The sequence below is a fragment of the Pinus tabuliformis genome, chromosome 6 (genome assembly GCF_031772625.1).
Source record: "Pinus tabuliformis cultivar Carrire ecotype Pingquan chromosome 6, CPIR1, whole genome shotgun sequence".
Classification (NCBI taxonomy): Eukaryota; Viridiplantae; Streptophyta; class Pinopsida; order Pinales; family Pinaceae; genus Pinus; species Pinus tabuliformis.
Genome location: NC_142292.1, coordinates 1,803,266,599 through 1,803,285,048, shown reverse-complemented (window position 1 = coordinate 1,803,285,048; position 18,450 = coordinate 1,803,266,599). Strand labels below are relative to the sequence as shown.

The 18,450-nt window shown below is 41.0% G+C and overlaps 1 pseudogene; it reads left to right on the top strand.

The window, feature by feature from the left end:
• Positions 1-14,603, top strand: part of LOC149266235 (importin beta-like SAD2) — a 153,349-nt pseudogene extending 138,746 nt beyond the window's left edge.
• Positions 14,604-18,450: the final 3,847 nt, after the last annotated feature.

The window sequence follows — 18,450 nt, the reverse complement described above, 5'->3', positions numbered from 1 at the left end:
TTCCGTTTGAGGGTGAATAGTTGTTGGGATTTTGATCTTTTTCCTCAATGCTGCCATGTCTGCATCCCTCAATTTCAATAATGCTTGTATGCCCTTGATGTCCTTGGGGTCATGCCCAATATCTATGATTATATCTTCTAAGGCCCTGATCCTGTTGGCCTTTGCTTGAGAGGATGCTCTTTCCAACTCCAGTTGGGCAGCTGTATTATTTAGGCTATTTTCTAGCCTGTAGTTATCCAATGTTTTGTCTGCCAGGGAGGCATACACCATCTCACCCGTTTGCTTATGCAATTCGATTTTGTCCATTGGGTGGATGTCCTTGGAAAGGACCTCAAGATTGGTCCTCAAGTAGTCTGCAGGGGACTGTGGTTGCAATGCAGTTGGCATGAAGTGACTCATGATCATTTTGCCTTCATTAACATCATATAGAGACATTAGTCTTTGCTGGTTAGTGGGAGCCATTTTCAACAAATGATTATATAGATGTATTTTTATTGGCTCATTCCTCCTCTTTATGTCAATGAACTGCTGTTTGATGCTCAGTTCACCTTCTCTCTGCTGGCTTGAGGAGCTGACTTCTCCTCCCACTATCCTCTCTTGTTCCTGCTGGAAGGAACTTGCTGAGGCCTCCATGCTTGGTTGGCCCATGCCCAAAGATTGCCCCATAGGCATTTCCTCTTCTGAAAGGGGATTCATTCTGTGTCTTTTCTCCCCTTGAGTTGTTGTTGTTGTGAGGGGAGTCTCTCTGTCCCTCTTTCTACTTATATCCTCCTTTTGTGGGGTTTGGAGGATTAAGGCTTCAGCTGTTGTTTCCTGCCTAGGAGGCACAATTTGTGGTGGCTGCTGCTCAGTAAAAATTGGGGCCTCAGCTGTCTTTTCTTGCTGTAGTGGCTGCTCTTTCTCTTGCTGCCCCTCTTGTGGCTGTTGTACCTATTGTTGTTGCTGCTGTACCTCCTCATGAGGTGGCTGTTCTGGTTCCATTTCCTTTTCCTTGCCTTTGGTAGAGGTTTGCTCAGTAGCTCTAGCTGCTTGCTGATTTGCTGTGGAGGAAGATGTAGCTGCTCCCACTTGAGTGCTTGGAAGAGTAAACACCTGTGAACAAAGCTCTAGGTCAGCCACCTTTTTCAGATTTCTTAGTGCTCTTTGATTTAACTCTTCTTGTGTGATAGGCTCCTCTAAGGTTCCTCTCCTCCACTTTGTTTGATTTGCATACTTTTCTATATGAGGAAGTCTTACATGGTCATAACTGGCCAGCCTATATTTGACCCTTCTTAGGCTTATGAAGTGACCGGGGTCATATGGTTTCCAAAGGAAACTGGTTTGCAAGCCAAGGGATTCTAACATTATATCCGCCTCTTGCCAACCTTCCTCCCTTTTGTTGTAGATAAAGTGGCCTAATTGGTTCCTGACCTTGAGCTGTGCTTTCTTGCCTCTGCCTGAAAAGTGTAGCACATCAACATTCCCAAATTGCCTGAAGTATTCCAAGGCAAACAATCTCATGGGCACATATTTGGGCAATCTGTATGGGGGCAACTCTGTTATAGACATTTTTGTGCCTTACAGCCTCGAGCATGAAATTTCCATAATCTAAGGGATCCAAAGTCCCTAAACATGTTGTTCCTACCCCTAGAGGAACAAGGCCAACTAACCACAGCAATTCACAGAAGTTCTCCACCTAAAAACACTCAAAAACAAGCCAATTCTGGATCATGTCAACTGCTCCACTGAGCATCTGCGCTGAATGTCAACTGCTACACTGGCTACCTGCGTTGAATGTCAACTCCAACACTAGCTACCTGCGCTGAGCGAGTTTGGACATGTGGCAGAGTCATTCCTCAAGGTGTCAATGCGCAGGAAGCTTCCAAAATGACACTTGCATCAAGGAATTCGACTGGTGATGAGTAAGAGGTTCCAAATCTCCAAGTGGAAGCAAGAACCTCCAAGTGGACTCAAGAACTGAGAGAGGGAGAGGACACTAGTCAGGTCTCAAGCTGACTCATCCTCTCTCCAAACATCTATATATGGATCTCTCCTCCATGGGATCTAAAGGAGGCTGGAATTTTGTGATTGCAAAGAATTGTTGTTGGTTTGTGGCTGGAAACATTGGGTGCTTAATGCTTTGAAGGGAGCTGAAGAAGGAATTCCATTCTGCTGGGAAGGAGATGCTGGATTGGAGCCCTATGGGTTGTATCTCTTCCTGAACCCTGTTACTTATCAATAAAGCTATCTTGATTCTTTCCTATATGCTGGTGTATTTTGTATGATTGCATTAGTGTATTTGATTTACTTCTAATCCTGAATCATTTATGAATATGTATATTTGCCTTTGCATTGTGTTCTTCTCTTGTCGCAAGTAGCTGTTCTCTTGTCACAGGTAGCTATTCTCTTGTGATCTCGTGGGATTCAAGTAGCTGTTCTCTTGAGCAAGCGAGGAGACAAGTAGCTGTGGACACACAAAGAGAAGAGGATCTAGATCGAGGGACAACCGGAAGACAACGGTAAGTCTGCCAATCTCCCCTCTTTCACATTTCATAAAGGAAGAAATCATAATAGCTGTATTCGTTTGTTGCTAAGGCGCTGTCACACCTTAGGTGGATAGGATCGTCCTGCATAGGCATTTTTCCCCACAAAAAATTGGCGACTCCACTGGGGACAACTTGTTTATTCATTTCATTTGTGTTTCAGTCATTTGTTTACTTCATAGACTTGACAGCAACTATTGAACTGCATCTTTCCCGGATGCAAAGTAGAAAGTTGCTGCTTTGATCCAGTTGTTGGACTTGTCTATGATCTAAACTAGATCCACAAATGATTTGATGGTCCTTGTGATAGTCTTTAGTACCCTATCAAAGTATCCCTCTGTTTATACCTTGCTTGTGTTTCTGATTTGGCCTAAAACAGTTGATTTTTGAGCATTTTATGACCCAGAACCCAAGGGAAACGAGAGTTTCTCCTTCTCTGCAACTGCTGTGAAGGCAGTCTGCATTTCAACGCAGGTACCGAAGGGGCTACCTGTGCTGAATGTCAAGTCCTCAGTGTTGAGGTTGCGCTGAACCAGTTTGGCCTTGTGCAGCTGGGGTTCTCTGTTGTTTATTGCCCTGTTTTGATCTCTGTTTTTTGCAGCCTTTAACCAGCATAGGTACCAGTCTGATAAACCTTTTTCTTTGCTTAGATTCCGCCTCTTTTTTGTACAAAAAGATTGTGAATGTTTTTATGTGTTTGTGGCGTCATTTACAGTCTTCCTTTGCATGAGTAAAGTAGTCATCCTATAGCCTTTGATTCAGATTTGATTGTAATCTTAGAAGAGAGTTCATTGGCTGTTTGCAGATTGATTATAGATTTACTTTTGCTTATTGGTTTGAATTTGTTCTTTTTGAAGTGTCAAAACAAGTCTTTATTTCGAAAATCACAAAGTGATTGTAATCTCTTCTACCCTTGTTGATTTTGAAGAAAGTGAACTTGTTTGTATTGATCATTTTAAAAGAAAATTCAAAGTTGTGCAAAAAGCTTTCTTTGTAGGCATTTATACTAAGAAAGTGGAAAACAAACACCTGCATTGTGCATTTTGCATTTGATAGTTTGCATGTTGGATTTAGAGAAAGTGCATTAGAGTGTGTTGATTGCTCTTTGAGAAAAGATAGTGTTATTATTTTCCCTTAGTAGCTAGGAGTTTCAAAGTTGAAAAGATAATAAAGCTTGCTTATCATCTTAGACTGCATTTAGGAATTTGTATCATACATCTCGTGGTGAACCTTGAAAGGCAAACTTTAAAAAGATCAACCTAAAATAAACTGAATGAACCTAACAACGCTTTGTAACATAACGCACAACACAAAGGTCTAGGCTAGAGACGTGTTCCGGTGTCGTTAAGCCTAGTGACTGTCGATCTCGAAGAAGGTGGGTGATTCCTCCTGAGAGACGGTAGCGCTAGTACGGATTTGTGCTCCCACGTACCGTCGCGTATATAATGGGAGACCCCTATAGGCATATATCTTTTATCCTTAGGAAGCCGTGTCGGCCGCCCTACTGATCGCAATGCAGTGAACACAGCATTCACGAAGATCGACCACCCGTACTGTAAAATGTATTCTGTGGTTTTGCGAAAAGTTTGGCACACCCTCTGCCTAGATCTCCAGAGCAGTTTTTTTTGGCCTTTTTCAGACTCTATAACAGGATAAGTCCATCCGAGCATTTGTCACTTCGGGCTCGTTAAAACATCAAAGGAGACTAGAGTCATCTTTAGCTTTTTCTCGACTCTTTAAAATTGAAAAAGCAAGTTGTGTCTAAAGCGTCGTTAACAATTTATTTTAAACGGAACAATCACCCTTTAATCCTGCGTTGATCTTTAGGTTGAAAAGATGGAGCACACCAACCAAGGAGTTCCCTTGGGTGGAAATCCTAGTCCCTTCTCCTCTTGGGGAGATGTTGGTGCGCCCCACATGGCCACATTGTCGCTTCTAGGACTGACAATTGGCCTACCAGTTTGGCTCTTTTCAACCAATGTCGTTCAGAATACCACCATTCCTGAACAGTCGAGTCAACAGTTAGATCAGACAAGAGTTGCCTCCCAACCTTCTACTTCATCTTCCTCCCCTCCTTCCTCTTCGCTTGACGGAACTGGTCGAACAAAAAACCGGGTTCCTAAGGAGAAGAAGGAGAAGAAGAAGAAAGAAAAGAAGAAGAAGGAGCCTAAGGTGACTGGGGACAAACAAGCGTCATCTAACAAAAATCCACACACCGCACTCGTAAGGCCTAAATCGCCATGCGTCATATGCAGGGGAGACCACTTCCATAGAGATTGTCCCTGTATCCCCCGGATACTAAGGGACTGGTCCCCCCGTTTGCACAATTCGGTAGCATCGACCTCTGATAGCCATGTCGACTGCTCACCATCAACTAGTGGGAGTGGAGCTCCAGGACAGAGCGGGAGAGATAAATTTCCCTGTAGACTGTGTGAAGGCGATCACGCCATCCACCGTTGTCCCTTCTTAGACGAGGCAAAAAGAGTTTTGGAAGATTGCCCGATTTTACGAGCGAATCTCCCTCCTGGATATCAAAGACTCCTACCAAGTCCCTCACTAGTTGAGAATCCGGCTGAGCCACTTAGGTGGTCAGCCGAAGCACCAGTCATTGAAGAAGAACCGTCTGGATCCATGCCTGACGAAAGTCAAAAGGTTGATATGGTAGTTGACCCGGTTTTGCCTTCAGAGGCTCCATCTTCGAATGACACCATCACAGAGGAGAATAAAGACGACACCGTCCAGATTCTCTTCATCAGCACTGACTCTGATGATCAAGGGGGCAATGCCACCATTCCTTTATCGCAGGAAGGGAGTTCATCAGAGCGCTATCCGGCTGTATATTCGGTCCCACCACCAAGCAACCTGGTTGTGTCCTTTGATTGGAACCAACTGGGTAGACCCCGGTTGCCAGCCAGTGTACCATTCAGAATTATTTTTCAAATATACAGAATGGTAATGGCTGGCACTATCATTGATGAGGGGGCATCTGTGAGTATCCTTTCCTCTATTGCTTGGAAAGCGCTTGGTTCACCAGCGCTTTTACCTGAGATGAGAAATCTATCAGGTTTTGATAAAGGAACCAGTCGACCTTTAGGGATCCTCCCCAATGTGCCTATAACATTGAAAGGGAAGACCGTTCAAATGAACGTGATGGTCGTTCAAGGACCCTTCGATTATAACCTACTCCTTGGACGAGACTATATATATTGCATGGGAGCTGTAGTCTCCTCACTCTTTAGAGTAATGTGTTTTCCGCATGAAGGAAGAATGGTCAAGCTCATAGACCACCTTTCGTTTCCCAGATCACGCATCGCAAATAGTCATGTGCCATCCCTAAATGGTCTATTCATGCAAGAAGTGTCTCAACCCACGGTCCGTCCTCCTGATGAGCGCGAGTAATCCGGGAGGATATGACCGGAACCCAGGGGGCATGCATCCTGGCCTGCTTCGGCAGGGAAACTTTGGGTATAGGGTAGGTTTCCATGGGAGAATATGACTAGTCCGTACCCCGTCCGTGGATGGAAGAGGGGTTGTTCTAGAATAAGATTCTTTTGTCAAAGTTACGTGTTTGGCACCAGTCATTCACCCTTGTCTATTTCGGTAGACATTGCCGAGGAAGTGTCTTGTTTGAAAGAGTAACGAGACAATCTTTGGGTAACCTGAAAGAGGTAAGCCTCTCTCGATTAAAACAAATGTTTTGGCGGAGGGTAAGTAGAGGTAACCTTGAAACTCTGTTTTATACCTGGGGGCATGCAAACCTTTTGGAGTACAAGCAAGGGGCGACTATTTATTTTTTAAATTTTTAGGTCCTCCCTTTAAACCTATAGGTCTAACCCTTTAAACTCGTAGGATTAGCCGTTTCCGAACTTGCATAAAGAAAGGAGAGGGAGCATAGCTTTGGTAAGGCGCAAGCTCTATAAAAAATGGGATCTTTCATGAGACACTCTTATCTTATGACTGGGTAATCGAGCAGTTTTAGCATAAAGTTCATGCTCGTTAAAAAATAAACGCAAGATCCGAGCAGTTTTAACGCGGTCTTCATGCTCGTTAAAAAATAAATATAAGCAGTGAGCAGAGTTTCCTCCAGTGTTTCAGCTCATTTTTAACTAAAAAATGAACCTATCCTGGTAAATAACCACTGTGAATGTAATTTATCAGCCGTTAAAGCCTTGGTCGTGTTTGCACCTGCCACCTCCACTTTTCATTTGGCCGATCGTTCACCTCCATATGATTGTTTACCCATTTTGAGGAACAGCTGCGAAGAGTGATTTCACCTAGCCATCCTTGTGACACTGCCGTGATTGGAAAATTCCAACCTGTACCTGGAATCAGTTGCTATCCCTTTTTATCACTCGTTCCTCAAAAGACGAGTCTTCTTTAAGCTCTTTTCAATTGACTCGTAAAATATGAAAAGATTGCCGAGTTTTGGCCTTCCAGCTCGTTAAAGGATAGGAAGAGCTATCCCTCCTCTAGATTTTAATCTTTTTGGACCTGAGGGATTATTGCACAAAAAGGTCGAGCGCTTGTTTTATTCGGCTCGTTAAAATTATCGAAAACTCATCCCTTCTGTATTGTTTTATACTTTTTCGGACTTAAGGGATTAGATGATGAAAAAGGAATTTTGGAGTTAACTTTATGTACCTTTTCAGACTCTCTAAAAATGAAAAGGACCGAGTTATCCTTGTCGTTAGACTCGTTAAAATTATTAATAGCGACAAACTTGTCTTTAGACGAGAACGAGTTTCACTATCGCTAAGCTCGTTAAAACATAGCGATGGGCTTGCCCGAATGGCAGGTTATAGAACAAGCATATGTTATCCTCCTCAAGCTTGACAAAAATAAAGAGGTACTGGTCAGCAATGACTGGGGAAAAATTGGGAAAAATCAAGAAAACTTTGATGGTAGTAGGTCGCTCTTGAACATGACACTTTTCCTCCGTATCACATTCGGGTTGGGTTATTTCATTCACCGGTCACATCACCATGGTCTCGCCATACCATCCATATTTGGGGTAATGCTACCGATCCATCGCATCAGTGTCGCCATATGTTCAAGAGAAGTCGTTCAGAAAGAGTCAACCGGGTCCCATCCACTGCCATACATTATCCTTCATCCATTCATGACCGCCACCCTGAGTCATATATCACAGATCGTTTTCACCTCCATTAAAATTATTAGCTCCGTTCCGTGTCACTGATGTGGGATTCATCAAGGCCCTCCTTTGACGGATCGCTTCTTGACGACATCAGCTCATTATCCAAGAAGTCGATCTAGGAACAACCCCTTCAGTACTTTGAAGCTTGCATGCCTCAATGGCAAGTTTCTCACTTCCGGCGACAGGTGTACATTAATGACCTTCGACCAGAAGATTTTGCGTGGTGTTCGACGCCAAGTCCTTTATTCACACCACGTGAATTATACTGCAGTACCTTGAGGGTCATTATCATTATCGGTGATTCCTCTCGCGCTTGTTAATGGTTTACATCATTGACCGGTAATCAAGCGATGTCTTTCCATGTTCGACTTCAGCGCAATTCTCACATGGATCGACTTGTACTTAGAGTGAAGATCGAACGAGTTTGAAGACCCCAGATCTAGTTTCATCCATCCGGGCTGCGATATATATTTAGGAAAGATAAAGACATTTGACATGTACATCATTGCAGCAGATGATCATCCTACTCAAAGGATGATAATTTCGCCAAAATTACCAGTCTACCATCAGAAGATCGTCTGTTCTATGTACAAAAATGAATTTATAAAGCTGAGCATGGGAATGCCCGCCTCAGCTAGATCATGAAAGCAGTATGAATCATAATGTATTGTATTGTATTTTATTACAGGTCTCCTCCCAGCAGATGGATGAACTTCGGACCCTCTTGGATAAAGCATTTCACCCGATAAACGACCTCATACTTTAGGGGGCAACTGTTATAGACATTTTTGTGCCTTACAGCCTCGAGCATGAAATGTCCATAATCTAAGGGATCCAAAGTCCCTAAACATGTTGTTCCTACCCCTAGAGGAACAAGGCCAACTAACCACAGCAATTCACAGAAGTTCTCCACCTGAAAACACTCAAAAACAAGCCAATTCTGGATCATGTCAACTGCTCCACTGAGCATCTGCGCTGAATGTCAACTGCTACACTGGCTACCTACGTTGAATGTCAACTCCAACACTAGCTACCTATGCTGAGCGAGTTTGGACATGTGGCAGAGTCATTCCTCAAGGTGTCAATGCCCAGGAAGCTTCCAAAATGACACTTGCATCAAGGAATTCGACTGGTGATGAGTAAGAGGTTCCAAATCTCCAAGTGGAAGCAAGAACCTCCAAGTGGACTCAAGAACTGAGAGAGGGAGAGGACACTAGTCAGGTCTCAAGCTGACTCATCCTCTCTCCAAACATCTATATATGGATCTCTCCTCCATGGGATCTAAAGGAGGCTGGAATTTTGTGATTGCAAAGAATTGTTGTTGGTTTGTGGCTGGAAACATTGGGTGCTTAATGCTTTGAAGGGAGCTGAAGAAGGAATTCCATTCTGCTGGGAAGGAGATGCTGGATTGGAGCCCTATGGGTTGTATCTCTTCCTGAACCATGTTACTTATCAATAAAGCTATCTTGATTCTTTCCTATATGCTGGTGTATTTTGTATGATTGCATTAGTGTATTTGATTTACTTCTAATCCTGAATCATTTATGAATATGTATATTTGCCTTTGCATTGTGTTCTTCTCTTGTCGCAAGTAGCTGTTCTCTTGTCATAGGTAGCTGTTCTCTTGTGATCTTGTGGGATTCAAGTAGCTGTTCTCTTGAGCAAGCGAGGAGACCAGTAGATGTGGACACACAAAGAGAAGAGGATCTAGATCGAGGGACAACCGGAAGACAACGGTAAGTCTGCCAATCTCCCCTCTTTCACATTTCATAAAGGAAGAAATCATAATAGTTGTATTCGTTTGTTGCTAAGGCGCTGTCACACCTTAGGTGGATAGGATCGTCCTGCATAGGCATTTTTCCCCACAACAAACTCACACCCATATATCCTTATAACTGTGTGGTTCTGGTAGAAGTACCAGTCCCCAATGCTGTATGATTTAGACAATTGAAGTACCCTTTGCATCTCATCAGTTAGTCTTGGAGGAGGTGAGCTCATCATCAGAGACATGGCTGGGTGGATGAAGAGATCTATGACCTCATAGTAAGTATATGGAGAGTCAGATCTGCAGTGGAAGGCAGACGACCAATAGACCACTGACCTTGGATTGCCTTGGGCATCCACTCTTTTCACAGCAAAAGAAAACTTTTCATGTTGATAATATAGGATTAAGTGGTAGATGTAAGAGGTGTATCTGAACACCTTTTCTCTTGCCAAGTTCATCAACTGCTCATGTATCTTATCAGAGATGTAGGTGGCATAGTCATACCAGATTGGAGACTTGCCAGGAGAGAACATGAGCATGATCACCAGCACAGTTTCATCAACAAATTCAATTGAATTATAGCCCAAAATGGGACTAATCATGTCTGCAAGATCTCTGCCCAATTGGTTGAGGTATACTTGGTTAATAGGAGGATACTTCACAGAGTCAGAGCCAATGTATAGCTGATTGAGTTTGGTGACCTGAGCATCTGTCAATCTAGCTCCTTGATTTATCAAATCTATTAGTGATAAAGGAACAAATTTCTTCTCAGTCTTGAAGTGCAACATCTCTTTGATAGCTTCAGGGGTGATGTAGAAAACAACTGAGCCTGAAGGGTCAAGCACAACCCTCTGAGTAGGGTCATAACATTCGACACATAGGTGGATTAAATCAGGAAACTGGTTGACCTGAGGGAGCTTGAAGATAGGGAGAAAAGAGTCCCATATGCCCAATACATCTGTTCCACTCTCATATTTAGCCTTCAATTCATTTAGCAGGTGGATGTGGAACTTGGTATTCATCAGCATTTCCTCTGATATTTGATAATCCAGGTCTGCTAGAGGTTGCCATTCCAATTCTCTCTGAGGGGCATTTAAAGGAGCAATGTTCAATGCTACAGGAGCTACTGGTGGATCCATGGTTACTTTTAGGATTTCTGTTGTTTATCAACTGGTGTTACTGTGCAGAGCAACACCAAAGAGTTTTTCTTTTAAAAGAAAGGTGAATTACTGATGAACAGAGAATAAATGGTTAATTACAGCAATTGAAATACTCCTAAAAGTATGGATAAGACAAATGCCTGGCTTTAAACTCTTTTTCACAGCAAATTAGTGCAATTTAGGCTACCCGTCCATGATTGCGCGAACAGAATGTAAGTTTTATGAAAACTCTGGTAATATAAAGCTCACCTGGTGAATTTCGACCTTACAGTGCAAATGGGGACTAGGCACAGGGGATTCGCCAGTGAATTATGTGTTTTTTCACTGTTTTAAGCTATTTTTGGCGATTCACAGACAAAACGAGGCGCAAGAGGGATTTACAGGGATAAATACGTGGCAACTATTAACAATGGTCACGAATGCAGGTGGAAATGGCGCGCCAGCGGTCTCCAGGTCGAATTCAGCAGGTTGGCATGAGTTTGGACGTGAACAACATGCAGAGAAAACGACAGCCGTTTTTGTAAAAAGTGCAAAAAACGCGAAATTTTGGCCAAAATATGGATTTTTTGGAACATTGGCGCTTTTTTGGATGACGTCAGCATGACGTCATCAGGTGGTGTCAAGGTCGGATGATGTCAGCATGACATCATTGGGTGACGTGGCGGCTTAAGAGTGATCCACGGGGATGGTGAGGTGGCAGACAGGTGGAGCAAAGGCAGACGGGGGCACCGACGCGGCGATGACGCTGGCAGGCGGGTTCACCGAAACTGGAAGTGGTTAGTGGTTTCATATCGCACCGCCTTCCATACGGAAGCGGAATTGTCAGAGGGGCCTCTGATACGATGTGGGGGTGATGCGTGGCAGAGGCCTGACGTCACCCTCTAACAAATTTCGGACGGTATCTTTCGGACGTCGGGGCCGGTCCAAAATGCACGAGGGCCGTCGGATGAAAAGGGCCCGATCCGACGGTCGACGGATCGTTGAGGTGGCCGGATGATACGGATAGGGGGCGGGATTAAAATAATATATCTTTTGAGATTTGCGCCTGGCAGGAACCTTCGGAATTTGGCGGTTTACATGGTTTTTTCAATGTTTTTTTATAAAAATGCGGATAGCGCTAAGACTTTGGGTAAATGGAAAAAGTGGGTTTTTATATGTATTTTGCAAATGAAGCGGGTTAGGGGTAAAAAGGGGTTTTTTGCAAGGTTTCTTAGCAAATGAAGGGTTTAATGGGTTAAATGACTTCTGAAGGGGAAAGAGGGGTAAGGCTTAGGGCTCTTAAACTGACCAGATGTCAATTTAATCCCTGATAGTGAACATATGGCTATAATGCCAAGGGGAGAAATATTTATACAATGCTTGGGGTTTATACACCATAGTGTTATAATAGTAGGGGAAGGGTAGCATAGGGGATTTAGATAATAGAAGTTAGGGGTTAATATGGATGGAAAAGGTGAATGAGGAGTGAAATCACTAAGTTTATGTGAAGATAACTTAGCTTAGGGAGTAGATCAAAATGAAAAGATTTTTAGACAAGAAATGTGGCTTTTAAAGGAATAAAAACCAACATAAAACCTCAAATTCTTTCATGAACACAACTGATGAAGGAATGTTAGTAATGAAGGTGAAAAGGGGGAAAAGTGAAGTTAGACATGCTCCTTTGCTTTGCTGCAACATGATGGAGAAGAAGACCTTCTCAATCCATTGATATTCCTTTGTGAATAGGTTAGCACACATTCAATTGTAAGGAATGATATTTCTGCAACCCCATCTGCCTACCCATCTACTTGCCTAGCATTTTTTTGTTTCTTCATGGAGGGTGCACTTAGACTTGCAGACCCTTATGTGCCTTTTCTTTTCTTTGGCTTTTTCCTTTTGATTTTCTATCCAAGGCTACCCTTATTGCTTCCAAGGTCCCAGATTAAGCAGTTGGGAACCTTACTTCTCTACCTAAGCTACTGGTCTGCCAAGATTAAACAGTTTGGACAGACTTCTTTCTCTATTCTACAACAGAAAAATTGAAACCTGGCATGATCCAGATTAGGCTTTTGGACCACCCATCAAAACTTAATCAACATGAAGCTATATACACACCTTGTCTCCTTTTGGAAATATGGGATCTTTGTATCACCAAAGCAGAGCATATTTGGAACTTTCTTTGCCAATCATGAAATATGAAACCTATTGGTATAGGTAGCTAACACTGGGTACCTTGACTCTCGTCATCATTATCGGTGAGTAGTCTCACGTTTTTTAACGGTATATATCAATGACCGGTGATCAAATGATTTCTCACATGGTTGACTTCAGATCATTTATTCCCATTGTTTAGAAATGTACCACGATGATCGGTGAAGACCTCGGGTTTTCATCAACATTTCTTGGTTCACTTGTCAGTTGCTCTTGTTTCTGATAGTTGACACCATCCACCTTATATGTTGCAGTTCCTTACAATGACATTTCATATGTTGGAACCCGAGTTGCGTGTAGTAACATTTGTTCCACCATTTTGACTTGGTACTTTTTTTATTAGCTTTATGACTTTAGTGATCAGCTTTCTACTTCAACATCTTTGATCAGTTTTTTATATGTGATATTGAGACATGTACTTGTTTGGATATGATTAGATGATACACTATGTATTTCCAGTTCCTTTATACTTGTATACATATTGGATCCACTTTCGTACTTGACATGTGTACATGATTTATTATCTATGAGCATGGGTATGCCCGCCTCAGACAATGATTTCTTTCTGATCTCTTTCATTGGCTTGGCAGGCTGAATTTTGGTGAACTCTTCTCCGGTCTCAGCATGATTCCTTCTACAAACCTAATACATTAAAGCCATCATGTACCCCTTCTAACCTCATATATTAGGGGGAATATATTATAGCACCATTTACCACTCTTGGTAGATTTGATGCTTTGGTTATGGCCTAGGGAAACCCTTCCTTTCCAGACTTCGTCCAAATTCTAAAAAGCAATGTTTTACTTCCCATATGCTACTTTTACCTTTGTTAGAAGCATGTACATGCAGGTCAACATATACCCAACCCATGTATATGTGTTAAAACGCTAAAAAATAAATAATCTCCTTAAATTCGGGCAAAGTTTACAGGTTTTACCTGTTAATCACCTACTATATCCCGTGGCCCAACTATTTCCGAACTGAAAAAAAACTAATTTGGAGAAGTATAAACAAACCTCCATGGGAAGGCCTAAGGGAAGAAGAGATGAGATATTGATATTATAGTTGATTGATCCTTGATCGAGTCTGAAGAAATCCATGTGCCTCCTGCACTCCCAAGTTATAGGAAACCTTTGTTTCCTCTTTTGAGATGTCCTTCATCCCTCTTATGACATCCTTGTGTGTATCGATGGAGGAAGATTGTTGAGGCCGGGATAGGATGGATCTGGAGGACAGTTCCACTTGGAGATGGAGGAAGACTCAGGTTGTAGTTTTCCACCTTTCATTTAGCTTACATCAATAAAGAAATGTTGTTATGTTCCTGATATTTATCATGTTTATGCATTGATCCATGTTGTGATTTGCTTATAAATCTTATATTAATGCTCAATTTCTCATTTGCTTATATGATCTAACACATATATCATGAACATTCTTTTTGTTACTGTTGTTGTATATGCTTTTCTTGGATAAGTTACAAGTTCTAAAGGCATCGGAAGGAGCAGAGGGTTTGGACCTTGCGGATCAACCCCGAATGCGGGACCTCCGAGTAATACAACCTCTTCCCACTTCAGTAGTTTAAGCATTTAGACTGTTTGTCTACATATTTCTTCTGTTGTATGCATCTTTTCTGTTGGGGTTTTCAGCCCAAGACCCTAGGGTGTTTCCACCCACAACATGGAGTAACTATAGAAGTTTTTAATTTTTGGTTTCATATGCTTCAAGAAGTACGAAAAAGTGGTTAGAAAGAGAATTTTAGAAGAAAGAATGACAAGAAAGTTTGCATTTTGGGGTTGGCCTCACTTTTATAATTTCCGTATAAACTTCTACCTAAAGAATTCATGGGTCAAATATTCATAGATTTTCTTGATCTACTTGATGCATATAAGGAGCAAGTTGTTGAGATAACAAAGAATAATGAAGATGAAGTGAAGATGGTATGGAGTCCTTTTGAAGTGTTGAAGGTGTTCTATGCAATTATTCTTTTGTGGATGGTGATATGATCTTCTATTTTTTTCTATTTATAACACTCCAAATGTGTTCCAAATCCAATCAATGCTAATATTCATTAGCACTATTGTTTCATATGGGATTTTCATGCCAACTGAATACCAATGACCTTGAAAACTCAAAGCCTCTATTATGGAAGGCCTTGACTAAATACCTACTCTATTTTTTCACATGACAAAATGTAAAAGTGAAAGCATGGGGGAGATTTCAAGTAACCATTTCATCATCTTTTTCACCTTTCCAAACCTCTATTTTTTATTATTTCACCTCATTTTGTCAATCGTTCATTACCTTTTTTTTTGTTTCTCCATGAATATGTTGCAACGGATCTAAGAATGTTTAAGTTGTTGATTTTCACCACTTTATTTTATTTTCAATGAATTAGAGATTATTATGTTTGATTTTACTAATGATGGTTTTGTCTAGTTCTTGTAGCTCCTATGCAAATCTGGTAACCAACATCCAAGGTTCGCATATCTACATGGCTCTAAGTAAAATTTTAGAACATGGGTTTTTTTCCTAGAATTGATAACATGGTCCTATGTTTTTTACATCAAACTGAAGTCAATTCTAAAGCGCTCTAAGTCATGACCAACAATTCAGACATCTTGTGCCAAGAAGAATTTATTAACTAAATTTGAACATGATTTTCATGAAAATAAAGTATAATTTGGAAAATCCAAAACATGGATTTTGTTCAAGGCATCACTAGTTACGACAATGATGAGAATTTCCTCCAGAAAGTGTTCATTTTAAGATGTATCCATGGCTCTTTCAATGGAATGTTTTCGTTACTATCATTGAACAACAACACCCAAACTAAGAAACCAGTTAGCAAAACAAATGAGATCAAGTTATTCTTAGAATATTTCATGCTAAATCAATCCTATATCATTGTATCTTCATCCAAGAATGCATCAAAGAGAATCCTTTGTAGATTAATCGTGATTTAACAGGCTATATTTGGGTAAATTCATTTCAATTCACCCCTGATGTTTCTTGTATAAATGTATGAGTAAAAGGTAGGTTGGAGAGGTTCGAGAAGGGGATATTTTGTCACTATTATATGTTTTTGGGATGATCCCATGTGGTTACCACTGGTGATCAAGCTCTTATACTATTTATTGATGTAAATTTTGGAGTTTTTAACGTCGATTATTGATGCTCTATTATTTTATTTTTCTATGATGATCTCATGGTGACTGTTATGAAACCAGCGCAAGAAAAGATAGAAAAGATAGATCAATGCCTTAGAATTCAGCCTCTTCGAGGGGGAAACCTCCTTTACATTACATAAATGAACAATTCTAGGATGATACAAATGAAACGACCTACTTTCTATATATAGGAGTCTAAGGGGTCATAACATAATCAGAGCCGACATAACAATAACAATGTAAGGGCACAATAATCACGATAGTGGGCTTCTATGGGGCACAATAGTAACAATATGGGCACTACATGGGTACATCAATATAATAAGTGGTTTATACTAATAACAATAAGGGGTTACACTAGTAGTATAGGGGCCTAACATGCCCCTCTCCTTCACAAAGCGTTATCCTCAACGCTCGAGTAGTTCTTGATGCTTCTGTATAAAATTCTTGTCCTCCCATGTGGAATATTCAGTGGGTAAGTTCTTCCACTTGATGAGATACTCTGAAATTGATCGATTTCGTAGCTGTCGGGTTCTTGTTTTTGTGACTGCTCCAGGTTCCAATATGATTTTCCTTCCTCTTCAATTTCTGGCAATATTGTTTGAATTGGGATCTTTTGCAACTTTTGAATAGTGGACGTACTTCTTCGTCCTTCTTCCATTCATCCCTTGCTTCGTTTATCCAATCTGGTTGGATAATATAAATAGCACAAAACAATGCTTCCACATCCTCATCTTTGAAGAGTCTTCCCATTCGGTAAGGTCGCCTTTTTTTAAGTGCATGTAGTATTGCCAACATTTCCTTCTCATAAATAGCTTGCTTGAGATGTAGCAGTAAAAATACCCAATCACCTACATCAAAAAATTTTTCACTACGATGTTGATCTACCTGTTGTTTCGTTTGATTTTGCACCGAAGTGGCGTTATCCTTTAAAAGTTGGAGAACTTGTTGTTGATGCTCGATGTGATCTTTTACGGCTTGAACCTTTTTCTTCTTGATATGTCCTTATATCTCTAGAGTTTGAGGAGTGGTAATTTCTTCCAATCCTTTACAAGATATGGTCGGATTCATTTCTTGATGCTCGATGTGATCTTTCACTTCTTGAACATTTTTCTTCTTGATACGCCCTTCTATCTTGATAGTTTGAGGAGTGGTAATTTCGAACAATGAATTACAAGATATGGTTGGATTCATTTCTTCTTTCTTGATGTGATCTTTCACTTCTTGCACCTTTTTCTTCTTGATATGTCCTTCTATCTTGAGAGTTTGAGGAGTGGTAATTCTTGCCAATGCTTTACAAGATATGGTCTGATTCATTTCTTCTTTCTCTGGGGTGGGGTCCTAGCGTATATCTTCTTCTTTTGATGTTTCTTGATCCTTTTCTTCTTCCTCTTCATATTCTATGTAAAATAATTTCTTCTCAGCACACTTATGACCTTTAGTGCATTTGCTATCACAATTATAACAAAGCCCTTTTTCTCCTTTTTCTTCCAATTGTTGTGGTGTAACCCTTGTAGGTTGTGGAAGGCTAGGAGAAACAACACTTCCATCTTTATAGTTGTGAGGGGTACGCTTCCTGGTTTCCATAATTTTGCTTTCCACTATATCAAAAAGCCCTTTTACTCTTTCCAATTGTTGTGGTGTTGCTCTAAAGAAGGTGTTGCTCTTTGTATCCTCATAATGTGCTATCATTTCCTCCGTGAAAATTGACCACGTAACAAGTTGTTTATGAGAAAAAATCCCTTCGTACCATAAAAATTGATCTGGTTCTAAATATGAAGATGTAATACATACCTTTTGTAACAGTTGTACACCATGTAGATCAAAATATTTCTCCACCTGAAGTATCCAATTTACCGGATCCTTGCCATCAAACTTCCTCATCTTGCTTTTTCTTGATTTTAGGAGCTCGACCTTGAAGTGACTGTAACTTTGTACTTTCGGATCTTTAAGTTCTGAAATTATGACCTATAGTAGCCCTCTATGTCCTCTTTCCAATGCCACTAGTCTGATCCAAAGTGGATTCTCTAAGAAAGAGTTATGCACAATCTCCCAAGATGACCTGATTATAGACCTTTCCAGAAGAGCGAAATTGTATGAAGTGCCACGTGTCACTGTTTCGACCTTTGGATCTGAAAAATGCTTACAAGAAACTACAGTCCGTCCTCTTTCTGTACCTTCTTATGAAATTTCAATCTGATCCCCAGAGAGAGTTATGACGATTTTACCCAAGTCACCTGTTTGGAATGTAATTCAGGAGTCTACAAAAAGACCAACTTCCTCAGATCATATCTCCACAAATATAGCGCAAAAAGCTCTGAAATTCGGACCCAAGGTTTAGCGCGATTTCTTCTCAAATGGGTTTTTTTTGCAACTTCTGAAATTTCGTAGAAAAAACGTTATAGCGAAAATGCCATGATGACCTATTTGGAGCAGCAAAACCCTAGAATCCAAAGCTCTGATACCAAATGTTATGAAACCAGCTCAAGAA